The sequence below is a fragment of the Typopeltis vanoorti genome, chromosome 18 (assembly GCF_054136105.1).
Source record: "Typopeltis vanoorti isolate ZY-2024b chromosome 18, IOZ_Tvanoo_1.0, whole genome shotgun sequence".
Classification (NCBI taxonomy): domain Eukaryota; kingdom Metazoa; phylum Arthropoda; class Arachnida; order Uropygi; family Thelyphonidae; genus Typopeltis; species Typopeltis vanoorti.
The window spans coordinates 55,018,464-55,044,547 of NC_143566.1; the positions used below are offsets into that span (position 1 = coordinate 55,018,464).

The 26,084-nt window shown below is 38.1% G+C and overlaps 1 protein-coding gene across 1 annotated transcript in view; it reads right to left on the reverse strand.

The window, feature by feature from the left end:
- Positions 1–26,084, reverse strand: part of LOC150096673 (twitchin-like) — a 2,440,784-nt gene that overhangs the window by 2,219,109 nt on the left and 195,591 nt on the right. The window lies entirely within an intron of this gene.

The window sequence follows — 26,084 nt, forward strand, 5'->3', positions numbered from 1 at the left end:
GAGTTATGAAATATTGTTATTATCAACATCAGACATATGTATATAAGTGCATGCTAGAAAAGTTCTAAATATTGTACAAAAAAACTACGTTGGAATATGAAAGAAACTGACTGCTGCACAGGCTAAAGTCGACAAAAAGAATTTTACCATCATGCTACAATTAAAAGAAAGAATTAATGCAGAAGAATAACTTTACTGAATGCAGATGATATCCCTGTGTCAGAAACATATGCAATAGTGCAAACATCAAGTACTCACTTGCCTAGATTTATCAAAATGGTGTAAGTAACATCATAAACACTGCTACCACTACATTAGAAAAGAAACAGAGATACATTATTATTATTATTATTATTATTATTATTATTATTATTATTCAGGCCTCCATGGAGTGAAAAGACTCATTGCGGGAGGTCCTTCCTAAGAAACACAAAGTCTATCATACCACTCCTTAAATTCATTGACTGTTCTCGCTCTATCAGGCAATGCATTCCATGGTTCAAAAGTGATGGAATAAGATATTCCATCACTGGCATCCTTTTGACACCAGCACCCTTGACAGCTGTCTCAGTGCTGTAACATTGCTATTATACTGTCTCAGTGCTGTAACATTGCTATTATACTGTCTCAGTGCTGTAGCATTGCATAAGTAGGCATAAGTAAGAGGTACTAGAGTTTTTGCATAATATTAGCAAAATTTGATAACAGGGACAGATGGGAGATCAGCACAGATGCTGAAAGAATATTAATCTGAAAAGACTGTTCCTTTAACTGGGCTATATAATTTGAGCCTCAGAACAGGGAATATTGCACAGGAGAGGAAAGAATGTATAATCCACTGAACAAGGGCAGTACAAAGACTGATGTGTCTGACAATTGACATTACTATCTCTAGAGTGAATGTCAAGATTTTAGAGAAGATTGGTAAGATTTCATATACAGAAACAGGTGGACAAACAAGCTATACCCTATAACTTGCAAGGAATAGCAGCATGGGTTTACTAAAGGGAGACCATGGCTGAGCAGTTTGATGATATTTTATAACAATGATATGATGAAGTGGATAAAGGGAATGGATGCACTGTTATACTGCAGGACTTTGCTTTGGATAAATGGGTGGCTGATGGAAAGAATCAGAAAGTGGTATGTGGGGGTGTGTGTGGGGGGGGAATTCTGCCATTTTATAGTGTCCAGTGGTGTGTGTGTGTGTGTCTAAGGGATCAGTTCTTGAACCATTGTTTGTTTGTTTTTCTGAGAAGGAAGAAGTTTCATGCAGCAAATGATCAGAGTCTGAGAATAAGGTGATGGAATGCATAAAGGTGAGGAAGAAACAGGTATGAATAAAAATCAAAGTCAATATCAGAGAAAGGGAGTGGTCAGACCAAAGAGAGAGGTGTGGTATAGCAACCAGAATAGAGAATGCTGGTGCTGGTAGAATGGCCTCAAAGACACAGTGATTATTGTGTGCACACAAATGTAAGGAGTATTTGAAATAAGAAAGCTGAGTTTGTTGCATTGATTGAGACAGTATGCCCAAAGATAATTGGTATAAGTGAAAGTTGGTTGTGTGAGGATGATGTGATATCGGGAATAGAAATGGAAGGATATATAATTATCTAGATGGATAGAAAGGTGAAAAGAGGAGGGGAGAGTGATGTTAATGATTGCAGAGGAATTGTGTTAACAAAGTGTGGAACTTGATAGTACGTGCACAGCTTTTGAATCTGTGTGTGTGTCTGAAGTTCAAATCATTATTATTATTGTTATTATTATTATTATTACACTTTACATTTCTCAACAGGAAGATGCATGCAATCCGAAGACTCATCACAGGAGACCCAATCCATCCACACAATCAATTATATCTCTCCGTGAATCCATTAACAGACAAAACACTCACAACTGACACTAACAACCTACTTCACTCATTAACAACTCTCCGAGCAAAAAATCTAGTCCAGGGACGACCCCTTGTTCTGGTCCTGTGCATGTACTATCAAGTTCCAAAGTGTGGAACTTGATAGTACATGCACAGATTTTGAATCTGTGTGTGTGTCTGAAGTTCAAATCATTATTATTGTTATTATTATTATTATTACACAGGAAGATGCATGCAATCCGAAGACTCATCACAGGAGACCCAATCCATCCACAGAATCAATCATATCTCTCCATGAATCCATTAACAGACAAAACACTCACAACCGACTCTAACAACCCACTCCACTCATTCACAACTTTCCAAGCAAAAAATCTAGTCCTCATCCCCTACTAACAACACCTTCATTCAACTTCCAGGGAAGACCCCTTGTTCTGGTCCCTCTACCCAAGTGCTGAAACATTTCCCATGTATCTATCCTATAAAACCCTTTAAGCAACTTAAATGTTTCTATCATATTTCTTCTTTTTCTCCTATGAAGAAACTTCTGCAATCCACACACCTTCCATCTATCCTCATAGGGAATTCCACAGGCCACTCACCATCTTGGTCCCTCACCTATGAATCCTCTCCATCGCTTTCTCATTCCGAAGAAACTTAGGGGAGCAGACTTGAACACAGTAATCCAGATGTGGATGTACAAGGCCTTATAAAGAGATACAACAACTTTCTTATCTCTACTTGTGTGTTCTTCAATAGCCAAGTAATGTTATGGGCTACTTTAGCAACCTTAGCAATATGTCTTCTAAACTTTAACTCTATCTACCACCACCCCTAAATCTCTAGCTTCATCTATTTCCTAGAGAACAGTGTCATCAATGTGATACATGGCTTGTAAACTATATATCCAAATGCATAACTTTACATTTCTCAACATTAAACTGACACCCATTAACTTTTGCCCATAACGAGAGCCTATTTAAATTGTCCTGCAAGCTCTCCACATTGCCTTGATTAACTATTACTCTAACTAATTTGCATCATCAGCAAACAACTGAATATTTCCTTTCAGGTTCTTTCCTATTCCATTTATGTACCATTAAATAGCAATGGTTCCAGCACTGAACCTTCTTGTGGCACATGAATAGCACCTGTTTTCGCCACGATTCTGCCTCTCCATATAAATTTTTGATATCTGTCCAGCAGCAATCCTCTTATCCACTTAACCAGGGTTATATCCATCCTCATTTGTTCTAATTTACATAACAGAGTTCCATGTGATATTCTGTCAAACGACTTTGCAAAATCCAGCAAAATCATTCTGCAGCCATTTCCTTTATTGAACTCAGCCACTACTCTATTATAAAAAGTTCATAAATTACTAAGGCATGACTGACCCTTCACAAAACCATGATGACCCTCATGCAGTATCATTTGTTTTTTTACCCATTCTTGAATTCTCTTTTTTACCAGTTTTTTAAGTACTTTTACCACCACTCCTGAGATACTGATTGGTCTATAATTTGCTACTGCAGTCTTAGAACCTCCTTTGTGCAAAGGAATTATTTTGCTCTCTTTCCACTCCCTTGGAACTCTATCAGAGCTGACACTTAAATTAAAGAGCCTAGTCAAAGGCATTGCCAGTTTCCCTTGCACATTCTTGCAGAACCCTAGCTGATATCCAATCTAATCCCACAGCTCTATCTACATTGAGATTCTACAATATCCTAAGAACCTCTATTTCCTCCAACTCTATTCCCACATTTGCGTCTGTCACATACAGTAGGTTAAAGCAGTAACCTCACTAGAATGAAATACCCTTGCAAAGTGATCACTCAGTAACTAAACTATTTTATCTGCTTCTGTCTCCTCATGACCTTCATCACTCATTAAGGTTAATCCTCCATAGTCATTCTTTCTCTTACTTGCCACATAATGAAAGAGCTCTTTGGGATTTTATTTGGCCTCCTCAGCTAGATTCTTCTCATAATCTGATTTTGACTTCCTTGCCATTCTGGTCACCTTTCTTGCCTGAGACTTGTATTGTTCATGAGTTGGCAGTTCTCTCCATAGTCATTCTTCCTCTTACTTGCCACATAATGAAAGAGCTCTTTGGGATTTTATTTGGTCTCCTCAGCTAGATTCTTCTCATAATCTGATTTTGACTTCCTTGCCATTCTGGTCACCTTTCTTGCCTGAGACTTGTATTGTTCATGAGTTGGCAGTTCACCTTTCTCTTTGTATGCCATCCACAGCATCTTCTTCTTCTTCTTCTGCAGTTCGTGCTTAATGATGTTACTCATCCAACTCCTACCCAATTAACCCTCCTTACCCTAGGACAATTTAACAGTCCTTCCTCTAGATCAGTGCTTCCCTAACTTCTGGATGTCAGGGCCCCCTTTGCAAAAATTAAAATATTTCACAAAAAATTACGATTTTTCGAAAAAAAAATCATAATAGAGAGATATATTATTATAATATTTATTGTATTTATATTCAATACAAAACATACACAGCAAATATTGCAAAAATCAAATGCATATATTACATTTTTTGCCTCTTACCGTTTGGTTCTGAAGACGATGCGGGCCGTTCTGGTAAAATATGAAATACTGTCATTTTTTATGAGTCTGTTTCTGCTTCTTCTGATTGTTCATGGGAATTTTTTTTTATTTTTTATCAGCCATTTATCCATCTCAGGGTTACATTTTTTAACGTAGAATAGATCAAATAATATCACCACTTACCGATATTGGCACACCACAGACTGATAACATGAAATTAGTGAATATTACCTGAATAAGGGAATCCCCGGACCAAGAACATTTTTCTCTTTTGTAACTTTTCTCCCTTTACTGTAATTAAGCCTAACGCAAAATAGACAGCAAAGGCAGGTTATTAAAACGTGCATATGATTGGTGCGGTATTAACAAAAGATCGCGCAACCGAAAGATAAAAGCATAGCTGACAATTGAGTTGAAATGCTAACTCTCTTCAACCGAATTCCATATGTGAAACTGCCATAACATTCATTATATATATATATTACTTAGTTTTAACACTTTTATGAATTTTAACACGTTCGGTTGAATTTTATTGCTGCCTTGGGAAATCGAACTCACACACATCTAATTAATAACAATAGTTTTTAGTTAGATATTGTGTTTGCCCATGCAACATATGGTTTTGTTTCAGTCTATACAGCATAGTTTCTGTATGAGAGGACATGTGATTCATTAATTAGTGTGTTTTTATCCCAGTTGTCGCTAATTGCACTATTTGTTGAGAAATATATTACACAGACTCCTCATACCTTATTCACTGGCATAATAAAAGTACTTGTTTTTATTGCCTCTGCAGTATAGTGGCTGTTAGGGAGGGCATGTTGTTTACCACTGCAAGCGAGTTACTATCTCCCCACATGAACTTGCTTAAGTTTTTTTTCATGTGTGAAGTATATGCGAAACTTTTATTGGTAACAGAAAACTAGCTTGGATGACAGTGATAATATAAAACAAGTTTTGATATGTAGGTAGGCTGTTCAATAAGTAATAAGACTATATTTATACAGAAAACAGATTACCTTTAATCGTCATCATTTACATGGTCTTTTTCGAGTAACTACCGTGAGACGGGATGCATTTGTCCCAATGTTGTGTCCACTTCTTAAACACATGTGAAAGTCCGTTTTTTGAGAGTTCTTTCAAAATTGCCTCTGTAGCTTTTACACATGCTTTGTTGCTTTCGAAATGGCGGCCTCTTAGTGGTTTCTTGAGCTGAGGAAACAGCCAGAAATCGCACGGTGCGAGATCAGGACTGCATAGAGGGTATGATAGGATATCTGTGTTGTTCTTCTGCAAAACGTCCACTACACAACCAGCAATATGTGGCCTTGCATTATCGTGGTGCAATAAGAAGCCATTCTTCAGCAATGGACGCTTCCTTTTGACGTGCTTGATGATAATCGCTGCTGTGTTGATCATTGTCTCTGTGATGGATGTTGAAGGTCTTCCCTCACGTTCAAGATCTTCCACATTTTGCCTTCCTTCCTTAGAAGTTTTATGCCAGCAAAAAACACTTGCCCTTGACATTGCTTCATCGTAGAAAGCTTCGCGTATCATGTTAAAAGTGTCCGATGCCGATTTTTGCAAATGCACACAAAATTTAATCGCATAACGCTGTTCCAAGGACGCTTCCATTTCGAAGACTGGTTGCACCTCATAGGCGTGCCGATGAGCACTTGCGTTTAGTCACATAATACTCTGGCACATCAGCCCATATATGCCATCTATCACCCTCTTTTGTTAATACATACAGCAACATTTTTTTATTCCACAGAAATTAATATTGTGATGAGTGGTTTCACCACAGTAAAATTAGTCTTATTACTTATTGAACAGCCCACGTATATAAAGTCAATATCAACAGTCCCTGATTACGAACGCATGATGAAAGGGACAGGAAGATTTGGAGCTTCCCCGGAGAGCCTTCAAAGTGAATACAATTAAACACTGCTTTGAAATGAAACATATGAATAAGCAATATTTACTAATATTCATTAAGTGCCGAAATACGCAGGAAGCAAAGTTTGTGAACCAACACCAATGTGTGAATTTTTCCATTAAAATATAAAAAATAACAAAAAAGAAATAATAAATAATAAAAGTTAAATATACGTTTCTTTTAAAATAAAAAAAATCTACTTAGTCTTAAAACATTTTAAATTTGTTTTCATTATTTCATGGCCCCCCCCTCAACAAAACCTACAGCCCACAGCCCACAGTCTGGGAAGCACTGCTCTAGATGACCATGACTATATCCCATGCACTACTAATATCCTTACCCTGTAGTGTTTTATGCCATGGTACAGATTGAAGCTTTTTCCTAAGCATGTCATAATACCTGCCTTATAGTTAAGGCACCATGTGATGGAGGGGACTAGGAGTGGGAGAGTATTGGACCTGGTCATAGGATCAGAAGAGCTATTCATAACCAAGGTGACAACATTACCTCCAATTGGTGAATTGGAGGTAATGTTGTCACCTTGCATGTCATAATACCTTCCAAATACTCCTTCTTGATAGAATATTCCTCATGTTTTACAATTTCCTAAGTCAAGACCACATGGTCACTTTCACCAATTGGAGGTAATGTTGTCACCTTGGTTATGGATAGCTCTTTTGATCCTATGACCAGATCCAATAATTTCCCACTCCTAGTCCCCTCCATCACATGGTGCCTTAAGTAATTATCTCTTTCCAGGTGTATAAATTATATTTCCTTTCAGCCATGTGATCTTTCTTCATTCCAGTTTATATCTCCATAGTTGAAATCCCCTATAATAATCACTTGACCAGTACTCATTGTACTGGTCAAGTCATTGCAATTCCTGGCTTCCAGATCATCTATGGAACTCTCTGGCCTATAGCAACAACTAACTGCATATTTTGTCTTAATGGTCTTAATCTCAACCATACTGCTTCAAATGAAACAGATCCTTTTGCCTGTCACCTATTCTATTTGGCTGCAATTCATCTACTATCATCAGCAGTACTCCTCATTCATCCTATCCTCTCTATCTTACCTGAAAATACTAAACCCTTCACATTCAATCCCTGTAACTACATCATCTGCTGTTAGCCAAGTCTCACTAATGCCTATAACTTTTGGGGAGTTTGCACTAACTAATGCCAGAAACTCCTCCCTCTTGTTTCTGATAACTCTGGCATTAGTATATAGAAACTGCAGCATTTCTTTAATTCCCCACCCACCTTTTCTTTCTGAGCTGACTACCTTATTCAATATTTTTGCTTGAGAGACTAGATTCCTCATTTCGTCATTCTAACACTCATTCATTTCATGGGTGCTTTCACACTAACTGACTTCCACCCTAATTGGTTAAATTTCTCTGAATTTTAATTTCAGCATGCTCGGTGAACAAAGCTCTCTCCAGACACCTAACATCAAAAATATTTAGATACACTTCATCGGCATTGTACAAATCATTCTTTTCATCAAACAGAGACCACAGATCCACAAATTCTACATCATTCCTTATGAACAATCTACCTATGTAGAAAGTTTTTACCTTGGGTATACTATATACGTTAAAGATACCAAGAAATTTAATAAACTTGGTTTTAATCCCATTTTCCCAAGTAAGCAAACAAGCAAGTAAGCAAACAAGCAAGTAAGCTAAGTCTGTGCCTGAAGTATTTTCAGGTCTGAGGCAACTCATGGCAAAGGTGGAATAAGCTCTGATCACTTGCCTTAGTATCTCCCATAATGTAAAACACATCTCCTTGTGGACATGTATGATGCTATGCATTAAGGGAAGGGCCACTACAAATAACGGTTTTGATCTCTTCAGTGGGAACCATACCCTGAGGTGGTGATACCAAGGTTGAAGTAATGCAGACCTTATATTTACCTATACGAGTTGCAACGAGGTTCTTTGATCTTATTAAATAAAAATCTCAGGATGAGAGAAAGATGTAGAAAGTTTTTTACCTTGGGTATACTATACGTTAAAGATAGCAAGAAATTTAATAAACTTGGTTTTAATCCTACTTTCCCTAGTAAACAAACAAGCAAGTAAGCTAAGTTTGTGCCTGAAATATTTTCAGGTCTGAGGCAACTCATGATAAAGGTGGAATAAGCTCTGATCACATGTCTTAGTATCTCTCATAATGCAAAGCATATCTCCTTGCAGACATGTAAGCAGTTGATCAGAGCTTATGATCAGAGGCAAGTGATCAGAACTTATTCCACCTTTGCCTCAGACCTGAAAATACTTCAGGCACAAATTTAGCTTACTTGCTTGTTTGCTTACTTCGGAAAATAGTATTAAAACAAAGTTTATTAAATTTCTTGGTATCTTTAACATATAGTATACCCAAGGTAAAAAACTTTCTACATTTTTCTCTCATCCTGAGATTTCTATTTAATAAGGTCAAAGCACCTTGTGGAAACTCATATAGATAAATATAAGTTCTACATTACTTTAACTTTGGTATCACTACCTCAGGATCTGGCTCCCATGGACGAGACCTCAATAAAGGTCGAAACTGGTTGGAAGTTTGGGTGATGAATGGCAATGATATAGCCCATGAAGTTTTAACTGAGACGTGGCTGTTGCTGTACTTCCCCCCCCCCCAGGTGAAATATGAACGCCTCTGCTCAGTGGTGGGGTGAGCCTGTAACAGGGTAGAGCCAACACCGAGAGTTCTTCCCAGTGGCAGGGTGAGCCTATTACTGATGGGAACAATGCTGAGTTTTTGATCCTGCGGGTCGCTCGTTGTTGGGTGCTCTGAGGGATCTCACAAGTTTTTTGGAGAGGTAACCCCACACTTAAACAGGGAAATCGGTCTGGGTAGTGACCCTTCCCTTAATGCATAGCATCATACATGTCCGCAAGGAGATACTAAGGTCCAATACGCAGGTTACGAAGGTGACAAGCATGGTAAAGAAAGAAAGGGAGCACTATGAGAAGATATTGCCTGGTCAAACAAAGATTAAGTCAAGGGAATTTTTCTGCTATATGGCAAGCAGGAGAAAGAATAACCATGGCAGTTTGACACAGGTAGATAGTCATTGCATCAGAGTGACCATTGCAAAGGATACTGTGGAATTACCGAACAAGTACTTTTTTCAGTATATATCATGATGCAAATTATGCCTTGCAATACATAGAAGTCAAGTATTAGGAGAATTGAAATTGAAAGAATCAGAGTTGATTGGGTTAGATAAGGTGGATGACATATCACCACGTATTCTTAAGGAATGCGCACAACAGTTGGCAATGCCCTTGACCCAGTTATTTAATTAAAATCTTGCAGTAGATAGGGTTTCTAAGGAGTGGAAAGAAGGCAAAACAGTACCAGTACACAAGCATGGTCCAAGCACAGAAATTTCCAAATACAGATTATTCTGTATAACTGCAATTGTATTCGAGGTGTTAAAGAGATTGTTAGAAATAGAATATAGAATTGGTTTGATGGACATGGCATTCTTTATGATGAACAGCATGGATTTGTAAAGAGTAAGTTGTCTTTTAGCAATTTACTTGCATTTTATGATAAGGTAATGAGTATCCTCTTAGAGTAAAGTGTTATTCAAAGAGGATAATCATACACTGGATAAGGAAGAAAACAGTGATATTCTTGGACTTTACAAAAGCATTTGATAGATTAAAACATGATAACTTGGTATACAAGCAGAAGAGGATGGGAATAAATTGTATATTAGTTAGATGGATTGGAGACTGGCTCTCTGAACGTTACCAGCAAGTTGTAGCTGGTCCAAGGTTCTCTTCTTGGGTCCTTGCTGTTTAACTTGTTTGTAAATGATATATCATGTGGACTGACGGAGGAACTTCAGTTGTTTGCTGATGATCCAAAGTTGGAGAGAATTATAAGTGCCACTGCTGATGTTAATTTCCTTCAGGAAGATTTGAATAGACTTTTTGCTTGGACAAAGGAGTGGGAGTCATAGTTTTAATATTAATAAGTGCAAGGTATTGCATTTTGGAGTGCAGAAATATAAGGCTGTATACAATGCTGATGGTCCATACTGTGGGAAGTGGATAAAATTTGAGATTTGGGAGCAATGATTGACAACAGATTGAAGTTTAGACAGCATATTGCAAGTGTTGCAAAGGCTGCACGTCATAGTGTTGCTATGATAAGAAGTGCTCTAACGCGTAGGGATAATGTAGTGGCTGTGCCATGGTATAAAGCACTGGTCTGACCAAACTTGGACTATTGTGCTCACATTTGGTCACCTGGTGTTTAACATGACGTGGAAACATTGGAGGGAGAGTCCAGAGATGAGTGACTAATACCAGAACTTTGGAATACTGGCTACGAAGAGAGGTTGAAGAAATGTGGATTGCAATGTTTGATGGAAAGGAGGAAAACAGGTGATATTATATAGTCATTTAAGTTAGTGAGAGGATTTTATTCAGTTAATCCATATAGAATTCTAAAAAGAGTATAAGGTGAGAGGGAAAAGCCAAAGGTCATCCCTGGAAGTTATGTAAGAATGTGGTGAAGAGGAGTGTGAGGAGTATATTTTTTACATGAAGAATTGTCAGTGAATGGAATGCATTACCAGAATGTGTTAATGTAAGGGGGTGTTGAGGATTTTAAAAGTCAGTATGATAAATATGTTGCCAGTTGAATATATCTCCAAAGATAAGTCTTCCAACCCATGAAAGGCGCAATAATAACAATTATAAGAATAACATATAGAGTACCTCAATGGAGTCAAAAGACTCAATGCAAAGACTCATGCTAATCCTTTTTCACACAGCATCCATCACACCTCTCTTTACACTCATTCACTGTTGAAGCACTCACAATTACCTCCGGTAATAAAATCCAGTCATTCTCCAAGCAAAGAAACTAGTCCACACACACCCTTACAGACCAAACTCTTACAACCCTTTTATGGTGACCCTTTGTTCTCCCCCTACTCCTCCTGTATTGAAAAATTTCTTTTCTGTCAATATCACAGAATCTCATTAACAACTTATACATTTCTCTCATGTACCCTCTCCTTCACCAATCAACTAAATTCAGCAATCCACACACTTTCAATCTCTTCTCATAGGATGCATTCCACAGACGTGTCACCAGCTTGATCACTTGTCATTAAATCCTCAATAACTCCTGATCTCCCAAAAATCAAGAAACAGTCAAATGGTAGCTTTATAAAGAGGGATAATAATCTCTCTATCTTTACTGCAATGTTTTTAATATCCAAGTAATCATTTGAGTTATTATGCAATCTTGCAATGTATCCTCCGAACTTCAAATCTCTGTCTTAATTCAACCCAAGATCCCTAGCCTTTTCCTGAAATCAATTTCCTGAAATCCAGTATCATAAATATGATGCCATGTACATCTATACATCCTGAAGTGCATTATGATACATTATGATGCACTGCCAATTTATTTGAATCATCCTGCAAGATATATAAATCAACTTTATCAACTACTGCCTTCTCCAGTTTTGCATCATCAGGAAACATTTGAAACCCCCCCCCCCCTTTAATGTTTTCTATATCATTCATATACAAATTAAAGCACTAGTCACAAATTTTCACTCGGATTCTGGTTAGATAGTTTGGAGACCGGCTCTCTGAACAATACCAACAAGCTGAATATTATTATTATTATTATTATTATTATTATTATTACCCAAGATCCCATGGAGTCAAAGACTCATCTACAAGGTCCTTTTATCAAACACACAGCTCATCATACCATGCTTTAAACACACTCAAATTCTCTTCAGACACCACACTCTCAGGCAAGACATTCCAATCATTCACAACTCTGCACGAAAAAAAACCTGCCTCTCACTCCCCTACTCACACCCTCTTTACACAATTTCCAGGGATGACCTCTGGTTCTCCCCTGATCTCCCACTATTCTCTGTAAAACTTCTCCAGCATTGATCCTATAACAACCCCTTACCAACTTGTAGGTCTCTATCATATCTCCCCTCTTCTTCCTGTCCACCAGACTCTGCAAATTACATCTTCTCAATCTTTCCTCATACTCGACATTCCAGAGGTCAGAAACTACCTTAGTAAGTCACCTTTGGACCCTTTCCAATATCTCTTCATCCTTCTGAAAACCCGGTGACCAAATCTGGGCACAATGGTCTATGTATAGCTTAATCAAAGTCTTATACAAGGAACAAGAATCTCCCTACTTCTACAAGTCAGTGTCCTCCGCATCATTCCCAGAAGCCTTTGTGTTGTCTTCACAATTGTGGCTATGTATCCCCTAAATATCAGATCCTTATCCACTATCACCCCCTAGATCTCTAATTTTCTACACCTCCGACAATATATCCTCACCAAGCATAAATTCTGCATCCCATTTTGGTTTTCAAAATTTTAAAATCTTACATATTGCAACATTGAACTCACATCCCCATTTCCGTGCCCAATCACTCAATTTATTCAAGTCTTCTTGTAAGGCCACAACATCTTCTCTACTCTTCATGGTTCATCCCAACTTTGCATCATCTGCAAACAACTGAATATCTCCATCTAAATATTCACAAATATCATTAATATACAAGTTAAACAGGAATGGCCCTAAAACAGATCCCTGAGGCACACCACTAGTAACTTTCCTTTTCCTGGATATTGCACCCCCATACACAACTTGTTGATACCTATCAGAGAGCCAGTCTCCAATCCGATGCACTAATCGATGCACTATCCAACCCCATATGCTCTAGTTTGACTGTCAACCTATCATGAGGTACTCTATCAAAAGCCTTTGTGAAATACAAGAATATTACTGTGTATCCTTTTCCTCTGTCCAAGGAAGCAGTCACTTTATTGTAATAAGTAAGTAGATTACTAAAACATGACCTCCCTTTAGCAAATTCGTGCTGTCCATCAAAGATATTACCATTGCTGTCAATCCAATTCTGGATCCTAGATCTCACAAGCTTCTTCTCCAACAACTTAACTACAACACCTGACACACAGATAGGCCTGTAGTTTGATGCTTGAGTTCTATCACCTCCTTTATGGAGTGGCCATACGATGGAGGCTATATAATGGAGCAAAGTCTTAAAAAAGGAGGGACTACTAATGGTATGTGTGCTCTTTGGTTCTGTTCTTGGGCCCCTACTGTTTAACTTATTTGTAAATCATATATCATTGGATTGACTGGGGATTTTCAGCTGTTTGCTGATCATTCAAAATTGGGCAGAGTTCTAAGTAGCATTGCTGATGTTAATTTCCCTCAGGGAGATTTGAATAGACTTTTGACTTTGACAAAGGAGTGGTGCAGTTTTTATATTAATAAGTGCAAGTGTTGCATTTTAGAGTACAGAAATATAAGGTACAGCAGTACAGCACCATCATTATATTACAGAATGATGGTGCTGTACTGCTGGAGGTGGATGAGATTCGAGATTTGAGAATGATGATTGAAATTCACTGAAGTCTAGAAGGCATATTGCAAGTGTTGCAAAGACTGCACATTGTAGTGCTGCTGTGATAAGAAGTGCTCTAACATGTAGGGATAACAAAGTGGTTGTGTCACTGTCCAAAGCACTGGTCAAACCACACTTGACTATTGTGCTCAAATTTAGTCATCTGGTTTTCAATGTGATGTGGAAACATTGTAGAGGGTCCAGAGATAATATCGGGATGTTGAAATGCTGGCTTTGGAGAGAGGTTGAAGAAATATGAATTGCAGAATTTGCTGGATAGGAGTAAAAAAGGTGATATAATACAGACCATTAAGGATTTCAATGAATTAATCCAGAGGGAATTACAAAAAGGTTAGAAGGTGAGAGATTAGAAAGGGGGAAAAAACTAGAGTTCCCTGGAAGTTATGTAACAGTGTGGTGAAGAGGGGTGTGATTAGTAGATTTTTTACGTGGAGAAATCTCAGTGAATGGAACACATTACCATAATCTCCCATGATGAGTCTGCCAACTTCATGGAGAGCATACTAATAATAATATTAATAATTGTTGTTTTTTAATAATACTGGGAAGAACCTGACAAGAGACCTTCTAATATTTACTGATGATGCAAAAGTAGGTCAGACAATCAGAAAAGATAATGGTATGCAGCATTTGTAGGATGATTTGATCTGGCTGGATGTGTGGGGAAACAAAATAGATTATTAATTATTAATTCAGTGTTAGTAAGTGTAAAGTTCTGCACTATGGCATAATAAGATATCCAGTGGCATTTTACATTTAAATTATATATTAGATGGCATATTATAATATATATATATTATAGTGGATTATGTTTGTAATTATCCACTGCACTCCAAACCCACATGCACAAGGATGAAATACTTTTATGAACTGCTCATTTAATATCTCAATTAGATCCTCCACATACCATCCTACAATATTTTGATTATTCCAACAGTTTTGGGGTGAATAACCTCAATTAATGAAATAATTTCTAATGTTTCTTCATCCATCCATCTATTCACTGGACATCATCAGATGTCATATGGTCACTCAGATGCTCGGTGATGTGCCACACCAGTCCTCGCCAGGTGGTGCAGTTGTATGCTTTTCCAGAGGCTTCAACTCTCTGAAGATTAGTCACTCCAGACACACCATTCACCTACTCATTAATGGTCTACCCTTCCTCTTTTTCCAGGAACTTTACCCTCTATTACTGTTTTGAGACGTCCTCCTCCCATCCTTTCAACATATCCAAAATATTTCAACTTTCTTATGTCAGTATCCTTAAGAAGCCTTAATGTTCTATTGACCCTTTCTAGCACCTATCCATTTTCCACCTTTCAGTATCAGACTTCTTTTGCTTCAAAGTCTCACATCCTTAAGTCACTGTTGGAAAAACAGTTGCATCCAAAACCATCAAGTGGAGAGAGAGAGAGAGAGAGACTGATCCTTCCAGATGCTTTTAGACAAGTCTCTGACTGTTGTTTCAGCCATTTCTGATCTGCTTCTGATGTCTTCTGAACAGCAATTCTTCACATTAATAATATATCTCAGGTACTCGAACTTGCTGACTTCGTTAATTCTTTTTCCATAATAATAATAATAATTAATATACACTTGTTTCTCAGGAGCTTCCCTATCTGTTGAGTGTGAACATTCAAGATAACATTTCCTTTGAAAACCATATGCTTTGTCTTGCTAGGATTGAGCTGAAGGCCTCTGTTCTACTGATCTCGTTAACTTTGTCATGGATTTGTCCAAGTTCTTCATTGTCATTACAAAGGGGTACTGTATCCTCCTCAGATTACTAATCAATCTATTGCCTATCCTAAACCCTATCTTAAAACTCATCTACTGCTACTCACATTATGACGAGTTGCATGATATGCAAATTCATGCATTTTTGGTGTTTATAATGCCTTTAGTAGTGAATTTTGGAACAACCTTTTTTTTTTTTTCCTCAGATATCACTTCCACATGAGACACACTGTATGCCTGCAAAGTTTTTCAGCATGTGGATCACTGGATGGCATTCCACATTAACTGATTATCTTCAGGTTGGAAAGGATGTTAGGCAAGATTCCTACTTTCTCCTTACCTTTAGTATGAGGAAAGGAGAAAGTAGGAATCCTTGCCTAACTTCCTTTCCAACCTGAAGATAATCAGTTAATGTGGAATGCCATCCAGTGATCCACATGCTGAAAAACTTTGCAGGCATACAGTGTGTCTCATGTGGAAGTGATATCTGAGAATAAAAAAAAAAAGGTTGTTCCAAAATTCACCACTAAGGGCATTATAAACACCAAAAATGCATGAATTTGCATATCATGCAACTAGTCAGGTGCCAGGAGGGTTTAAAAGATGGACATTGAACTGGCCCCAACATACTCTGCTTGTGAAGCAAACTGAAATGCTCTTGTTGCACTCTGCGAATTTCGTCACCTGAACAAATGTCGACATACAACTGAAAAAAGAAAAATTGACAAAAATCTTGGTGTGCTCTGTGATGAATGATTAGTCATTTTTTTTGTTGGGAGTTAGAAAAAGACATGGCAGAAGTCACAAACCAATCAGTTCACAACAAATGAATGAAGTTGCTACTGCCATTGTGGAGCAGGCCATGGATAACAGTGGTTTCTGTTACTCATGTGTATGTGCTGTATCAAGATACATGGATATGCCTTACACAACTGTCTGGAAAATTCTACAGAAGATTCTACATTTCTATCCATTCAAGATAAACCTGACACAGTAATTGCACCCACAGGACAGTGATAAGAAAAATGAGAGCATGATGGGGAGTGAAAGAAAAATGAAAGAGCGAGAGTTGTATGATGATTCACTAATAAGAGGTGTAATAGATGGGAGTTCGATAAAATCATACTTATCGGGTGTGAAAATTAAGGATGTAAGTGAGGCTATTAGAGAGCAAAAGCAGAGGGTGAAAGAAATGATAGTAGTGGCAGGAACAAATGATTTAAAATCTGAAAAATTTGCTATGAGAGAGGACCTGAAGGACTTACTAGAGGTAGCAAAAGAAAAGAGTGAAAAAGTTAATATAGTGAGCCTGTTGCCACAGTATGACAGAGAAGAGTTGAGAAGGAGGGCCATAATTGCAAATGACTTTATGTGCAGGTTTATGCATGAGGAGTGGGGTGGAGTTTGTGGACATGTGGAGTGAGTTTGATGGGCAAAAGGACTTATACAAGATGGATGGTTTGCATCTGAATGGATTTGGTGTGCAGAGACTAGAAAAAGTGTTGCTGAAAGTGAAAATGGATGTGCAGAATCAGGAAAACTAGAACTATTGGGGGGGGGGTTTAGGAAGTGGATATGCAGACATCAGTGAGGCAGTTGAGCGTAAGAATGTATATAATATGCCTGAGCTAGTACGAAGGACAACAAATCAGAATGAGATAGTTAGTATAAGGCAACAAGACAGGGATGGGATAACAGGCTTCTGCACTTCATGTATACTAATGCCAGCCAAGAGTATTAGGAACAAGAAGGAAGAATTTTTGGCCTTGGTTGGCTCATCCTGGCCATAGGTTATTGGTATTAGTGAGACATGGCACAGAAGATGATATAGTTAGTCGGATAGAATGTGAAAAGAATGGGGGGGGGAGTGTTATTGATGATAGCTGATGAACTGCAGCCAAAGAGAATTGAAGTTGAACTGAGGGATAGAGAAAAGAGCACATTTGAGGCTATTTGGTGTGAGATTGAGACTAGGTGAAACAAAATATACAGTTGGGTGCTGCTACAGACCAAGTGATGGAATAGATGGTGGAGATAGTATGCATAGACAAATAGACGCAATGAGTGGAAGGAGAGTAATAATTTTTATGGGGGATTTCAACTATGGCAACATCGATTGGAAGGAGGACACATGGGAGGAAGGAATCGGATTTTATGCAGTTATTAAGGGATAACTACCCGAGACACCATGTAATGGATTATGCTAGGTGTTCGAGAGTGTTTGACCTAGTAATTGCATCTGAGAATTTGACTGTAATGAATATGACCACGTTGCCACCAATTGGTGAGAGTAAACCTTGGAGATGTCTAAATGTGTGGAATTTTCAATAAAGAAAGGGTACATGTGGAATTACTGGACTGGTAAGTATGACAAGCTTAGGAGATTGCTTGGTTCAGTGCCATGGCATGTAAAACTGCAAGGGCTGGAGGTTGATAGTGTGGGAAGGGGTAAAGGAGCGTTTGAAGGAGTTAATGGCTGACTGTATAATTAGAGTCTGGACAGTAAATCAAGTAGGGGTTAAATGGATGAATAACACCATTAAGCTTGAGCTGCAAAAAAAGAAAAAAAATGTGGAAGGAATTTAAGGAGAAAGGTGACCTGCAGGCCCATCAACAGCATAAAGCACAAGCCAGAAGGGTAACGAGTGTAGTAAGAAAAGCAAAAGCGAATTATGAAAGGAAATTAACCACGCAAGCTAAAGAGAATCCCAAACAGTTTTTTCAATATGCTGCAAGTAAAAGAAAAAATGTATATGGCAGAATGATTTTAAGGAATGCCGATGGTAGGGAGGTTACTGAATCAGTTGATATAGTAGAATTACTGAGCAAGCACTTTGCAAGAGTATATCAGGAGTATTTTGATTTGCAGGAGTATTTTTGATTTATATAGATATGCATATCTATCTGGTTTTTTAATATCTTGGTTTTTTGAGTTTATTTTTAGTCCAAATATTTCTGCAGTTCTCCTAAGGCTGTTTAAGTGGTTTTGGGCATCTGTGATGTTACAGTCAATGAGGACTATATCATCTGCAAAACTCAGATCTGCAAGGTGCATCTGTGTATATATGGGTCTTTGATGAGGATTCCAGATTTAACTTGGATCAATTTAAAAATATAGTCATTCACTACAATGAATAATGATCGACTATTCATCATATTGCTATTACCTTTGTTTATTTTCGTAAATCATATTCTTAATTCTATAACAAGTAAATTGTGATGAGTCAATATCAGCTCTTTGGAGAAATAGTTATTGGTCTATAGTCTGCAGCTTCCGTGGATGAGAGCTTCTTGGGTATGAATATGGTTAGCGATGTACGTAGCTACGGCGGAATGCATCTGCTGGATAGAAGGTGGTGATCATGTCTTGAAGTATTAGGATTGGAACCTGTTTCAGTCAGGATGCTGCAAACCCATCGGGTCATGCAGCAGTGGAGAATGATGGAAGAGCTGTCCATACTTCTTCAGATGACGTCACTGGTCTGTAAAGGAGGAACTCCAGGATGGAAAGCTGGCCTGGTTGGCCGAGTGGTTAGCGTATCCGCTCTCCAGCCAAAAGGCTGCAGGTTCGAATCCCGCCATGGGCATGGATGTTGGTGATAGTCTGTGAAAGTGATGGTGGTAGGCGGAGGTATATGGTGAAGGTGTAGTTGCGGTCAGTTGGTGGATGAGTGGTGGAGACAGAGTTGTAGAGCAGGTGCCCTCCCTCGATGAGTCATTGGACTCCTTGGATGTGTCAAATAATAAAAATATCATCTAGGTGGTGATACTGCAGGAATGAAGAAACCAATAGCTTATATGGGAATTGAGTTGAATGAAATGGAGGTGAATAGTACATTACAAAACTTTAATGTGAATACATCTGTGGGATTGGATGGTATACCAGCTCGGGTTTACGTCAAGCAGCTAAAGAATTGTCAGTGCCCTTGACCATTTTGCTTAATTTGAGTCTCGGGTCTGGGTTAATCCCGAGGGGAGGGTGTAATGGGGGGGGGATAGTTCCACTGCATAAAGGAGAGTGCAAAACTGCTGTTGCAAATTACCGACTGATCAGCATATCAGGAGTCATTGTCAAGGTTTTGGAGAAAGTAGTCAAGATAAAAATACAGTAATGGATAGATGAAAATGGGATAGTGTATGGGGAACAGCATGGTTTTTGTGAAGGGTAGATCATGCCTCAGTAACTTGCTCACATTTTATAACACAGTGATGGCCGAACTGGATAAGGGTAATGGGTTTACAGTGATACTGCTGGATCTTGCTAAGCCCTTTGACAGGATACCACATGGAATTCTAATCAGTAAACTGCAGCATATGGAAATGGATATAGTGTTGGTGAGATGGATAGGAGGGTGGTTGATGGAGAGATATCAGAGAGTAGTTTATTCAGAAGTAGAGTCCAAAAGACAGCCTGTGACTAGTGGTGTGCAGCAGGGTTCTGTTCTTGGACGACTACTATTTAATTTGTTCATTAATGATACAGGAATGGATCTGAGAGGAACTGTTCATTTGTTTGCTGATGATTCAAAGTTGGTTAGAGCAATAGTGAATGCACATGATGTCAAAACTTTGCAGGATGATTTGTATAGATTGGAGGACTGGGCTAAGGAGAATGGATATGTCAATTTAATGTGGCAAAATATAAAGTTATGCATTTTGAGGTGAAAAGATTAGCAGAAGTATTGACATTGGTGTCATATTCACAGTGGTGGAACTGTACTCCAAGAGATTGACGAGGCACAGATTTAGGAGTGTTGGTGGATTGGGAGTTGAAGTTTAAGGGATACATTGCAAAAGTGGCTAAATCAGCTCATCAAATCACTTGGTTACTAAAGAATGCTTTGACGAGCAGAGACAAGCAAGTTATTGTTCCTCTGTATCGAGCCTTGATAAGACCCAATCTTGATTACTGTGCCCAGATCTGGGCACTAGGGTTTCTTCTTCATGGAGAGAAGGTGGAGAGGATCCAGAGGCGAGCGACCAACATGATAGCAGGTCTATGGAATGAACCTTATGAGAACAGGTTGAAGATTTGTGGTTGCAGAAATTGGTTGATAGGTGGAAAAGGGGTGATATGATTGAGACATTAAAATTACTGAAGGGTTTCTATAAGATTAATTCAGAGGATATTTTTCAGAACAGGACTGGTGGTGGTGGTGGGGGAACTAGAGGCCATCCATGGAAACTGGGCAAGAGTGTGGTTAGCAAGGGTGTTAGAACTAGGTTATTTACTTGGAGAGTGGTGAATGAGTGGAAAAAAGCTGCCAGAGTCTGTTGTGGGTGCCATAACTGTGAATGAGTTCAAGTCAAAGTATGATAGATACTGTGTGGATGTTGAATAGTTGTTCTTCACATGATGTTTAGGGCCTCCGTCAATGAGTCTGAGGACTCCTTGGAGTTGCTCTACCCAACTTTACATCATCAGCAAACAAATGAACACTTCCTTTCAGATCCTTTCCTATATCGTTAATGAACAAATTGAACAGTAGTGGTCCAAGAACAGAACAGAACCGTGTGGCACACTACTAGTCACAGGCCGTCTTTTGGACTCTCCTCATGAATAAACCACTCTCTGATATCTCTCCATCAACCACCCTCCTATCTATCTCACCAACACTATATTCATTTCCATATGCTGCAGTTTACTGATTAAAATTCCATGTGGTAACCTGTTAAAGGCCTTAGCAAAGTCCAGTAGAATCACTGTAAACCCATTACCCTTATCTAGTTTAGCCGTCACTGTGTTATAAAACGTTATCAAGTTATTGAGGCATGATCTACCCCTCACAAAACCATGCTGTCCCCCATACAGTATCCCATTTTCGTCTATCCAATCCTGTATTTTCCTCTTGACTATTTTCTCCAAGACCTTGACGACGATTCCTGATATGCTGATCGGTTGGTAATTTACAAGAGCAGTCTTGGAACCTCCTTTATGCAGTGGAACTATCCCCCCCCCTCTTTCCACCCACTTGGGACTAACCCAGACCCGAGAGTCAAATTAAACAAAATGGTCAAGGGCACTGACAATTCTTTAGCTGCTTCTCGTACAACACGAGCTGGTATGCCATCCAATCCCACAGATGTATTGACATTGAGGTTTTGCAATAGACTACTCACCTCCACTTTATTCACCACAATTCCCGTATAATCTATTGGTTCATTCATTCCTGCAATGTCACCACCTGGATGTTATACTCTTGCAAAGTGCTCTCAATAATTCAACTATATCAACTGATTCGGTTACTTCCCTACCATCAGCATTCTTTAAAATCATTCTGCCATATACATTTTTTCTTTCACTTGCAACATATGGAAAAAACTGTTTGGGATTCTGTTTAGCCTGCATGGCTAATGTTCTTTCATAATCCTCTTTTGCTTTTCTTACCACACTCATTACCCTTCTGGCCTGCGCTTTATACTGTTCATGTGCCTGCCAGTCACCTTTCTCCTTAAATTCCCTCCACAGTTGTTTCTTTTTTTGCAGCTCAAGCTTAATGGTGTTATTCATCCATTTAACCCCTACTTGATTTACTGTCCAGACTCTAATTATACAGTCAGCCATTGCCTCCTGAAAACACTTCTTAACCGCCTCCCATGCACTATCAACATCCAGCCCTTGCAGTTTTACATGCCATGGCACTGAACCAATCAAACTCCTAAGCTTGTCATACTTACCAGCCCGATAATTCCACATATACCCTGTCTTAATTGTAAATTCCACCTATTTAGACACCTCCCAAGTCAAAACGCTATGATCACTCTCACCAATTGGTGGCAACGTGGTAATATTCATTACAGCCAAATTCTCAGATGCAATTAGTAGGTCAAGCACTCTCTGAACCCTAGTATTTTCCATTACATGCTGTCGCAGATAGTTATCCCTTAATAACCGGATAAAATCCAATTCCTTCCACACATGTGTCCTCTCCTCCCTCCAATCAATGCTACCGTAGTTGAAATCTCCCATAATAATTACCCTCCTTCCACTCATTTCTTCTATTTGCTTATGCATACTATCTGCTTATGCAGATAGTATGCATAATATGCATAATATAATAAGCATAAGCATAATATAATATGCTTATGCAGAGAATCTGAATGTGTTTAAGGCAATGTATGATGAGCTGTATGTGTATGTCAAAGTGACCTCCTAGATGACAGATAGCAGACAGATTTTTATTGGGGGAGGGAACCAAAGAATTACTGGATAACACCTGAGATAATGAGATTATGGGAGCTACAAAATCAGCTAGATAGGATGTGCTGAAAAGCAAATATAGATTGGCCGAATGATAAAAAACACAAATATACAGAAGTATATTTACATCACAACTCCAAATTTCTCTACTCTACAGTAAAAGAAATTACCAAAGACTACATACCTTGACCTCTCACCAGGAAAGATTCTCAAGACAAAGTAGCTAGAAATATTAGAGAAATGGGACACTGACAATTATTTCCTTAATATATTTAAATATAAAAGCTTTCACCCATACATACTTATTATTATTATTATTATTTGACATCTCCAGGGAGTCCAAAGACTCATCGAGGGAGAGTGTGCCAACATCATCGAACAAATTTTTTCCCTTCCAACTACTAACCGCGCTCAAACTTGCTTAACTTTTTGCATGAGCCATTGGTAGCAGAGGCTCTACCAACTGACCAATCAGTGAGAAAGATACAGCACCCATAATCCTAGAGGAAGAAGTAATCCTGTTAGTTAAACAAACAAAATCATCAAAAGCATCTGGAAATGATGAAATATGCAAAGGGCTCTATCACAGTGGTGGACCTAATCTGATTAAACAACTAACCAAACTTTTCAATAATATTCCTTTCACTGGAACTATCCCAAATGACTGGAAAATAATCAAAATCTTGCCTACAGGTAAATAAAAAAAGGTGATGTTCAAAAGAGTGCTTCTTTGCCACTCATACAAAATCTTTAATAAAATAACACAGAATCATCTAAATAACATTTACAAACAAGTAATAGAATAAGAACAAGATGGCTTTAGAAAAAACAGTTCAACAATTGGCCACATCTTTACACTTCATAGCCTGGCCAAAATTGCATGGGAAAGGGGAAGAGACCTTTATTACTGTGGATTTAAAACAAGCATTTGACTCTGCCAATACAGTAAAACTTATTCAAATATTAACAAAGATTAACATAGATTTTAAAATACTAAGATTTATTTCAAATTCTTATCAGAATACAAATGCAATAGTTCAATATAAAAATATTATTATTATTATTATTAAACAAGACCTCATGGAGTCAAAGACTCATCTAGGAGGTCCTTTTATCTTACACACACATCTCATCATACCGTGTCTTAAACACATTCAAACTACTTGCAGACACCACGCTCTAAGGCAATGCATTCCAATCACTCACAACTCTGCACGAAAAAAACCTGCCTCTCACTCCCTTACTCACACCCTCCTTATACAGTTTCCAGGGATGACCTCTGGTTCTCCCCTGATCTCCCACTATTCTCTGTAGAACTTCTCCACCATTGATCCTATAATAACCCCTTACCAACTTGTAGGTCTCTATCATATCTCCCCTCTTCCTTCTCTCCACGAGACTCTGCAAATTACATCTTTTCAATCTTTCCTCATACTCAACATTCCAGAGGTCAGAAACTATCTTAGTCAGTCGCCTTTGGACCCTTTCCAACATCTCTTCATCCTTCTGAAAACCCGGTGACCAAATCTGGGCACAATAGTCCAAGTGTGGCCTAATCAAAGCCTTATACATTGGAACAAGTATCTCCCTACTTCTACATGTCAGTGTCCTCCGCATCATTCCCAGAAGTCTTTGTGTTGTCTTCACAATTTTGGCAATGTGTCCCCTAAATTTTAGATCCTTATCCACTATCACCCCCAGATCTCTTATTTCCTCTACTTCCAACAATATATTCACACCAAGCATAAATTCTGCATCCCATCTTTGTTTTCCAAATTTTAAAACTTTACATTTTGCAACATTGAACTCACATCCCCATTTGCTTGCCCAATCACTCAATTTATTCAAGTCTTCTTGCAAGGCCACAACATCTTCACTACTCTTTATGGTTCGTCCCAACTTTGCATCATCTGCAAACAACTGAATATCTCCATCCAAATCTTCACCAATATCATTAATATATAAGTTAAATAGTAATGGCCCTAAAACAGACCCCTGAGGCACTCCACTAGTGACTTTCCTTTTCCTGGATATTGCACCCCCATACACAACTTGTTGATACCTATCAGATAGCCAGTCTCCAATCCAATGCACTAATCTAATATCCAACCCCATCTGCTCTAGTTTGACTGTCAACTTATCATGAGGTACTCTATCAAAAGCCTTTGCGAAATCCAAGTATATTACAACTAAAAAACTTGAAATCAAATGAGGAGTTATGCATGGATGCCCACTCCCGCCCATGGTTTTTAACATTTCCATCCAAAAACTCATAAAGAAACATTTTTCATAAAAAATGGAGTAAAAGTCAATGGAAGATCAATCACACACACAGGCCTGGCTGGTGGCGTGTGCAAAGTGTGCAATATACACAGGCGCCGCAGAAGAAAAGGTGCCTAAAAGATGTCAAAAAATATGAGATAAGAGTTTAAATGAACAATGAATGGTACATATAATTATGAATGTACATTGTCTTCCATTCGGGCCCCTTCAGATCTTCCCGGAAACGAACAAATAAATTCTGAAATTGTATCCTGGACCCGATTATATCACTGTAATTTTTTATTAAAATTTACAAAAATATACCTAAAACAGTTCTTCTTTATTTTTTGATGTATCATAAATCAACTTATGATTAATTGTTGAGTTCCGTGTAAAAAACATTTGTATTTAGCAGGACTAATCCATAGGTAACATTATACTGTAAAGCGGTTTCATTTGTTTTTCATTTCCTGAACGTTTTATTCACACTTTATTCAAAAAAAATTTTTTTGGAAAGGCACCAAACATCAATCGCACACACAAGAAAAATACTAGGCAGTGGAGCTGCACACACATATTCATATGATGTAGTAATTATAACAGGTAACAAATCAGATCTCCAATACCAGCTTGCAAAATTACAAGAAACCTCCAGAAATTATAATATGACTATAAATCCAAGTAAAACAAAGATAATGAAATCTGGAAGATATATAGTTAACACTTAATCAAGAACAAGTTAATGGTTTTAATAACATAGGAGTATATCTGACTTCAAATTTAAATGACAGCAATAATAAAACACACTCTCCTTAGCATGGTCAATGATGAATAAACTTAATAAAATTTGGAAAAATAATAAAATTCCTACAACTCTAAAAATAAAATTATATGAAAGTAAAATGCTACCAACAGCTCTCTATGGGGCAAAAAAATTTGTACCTTAAAAAAAAAAAAAAAAGCAGACAGGAAACTGTTAGCTTTTGAAATGAAATGCACCAGGAAAATAAACAA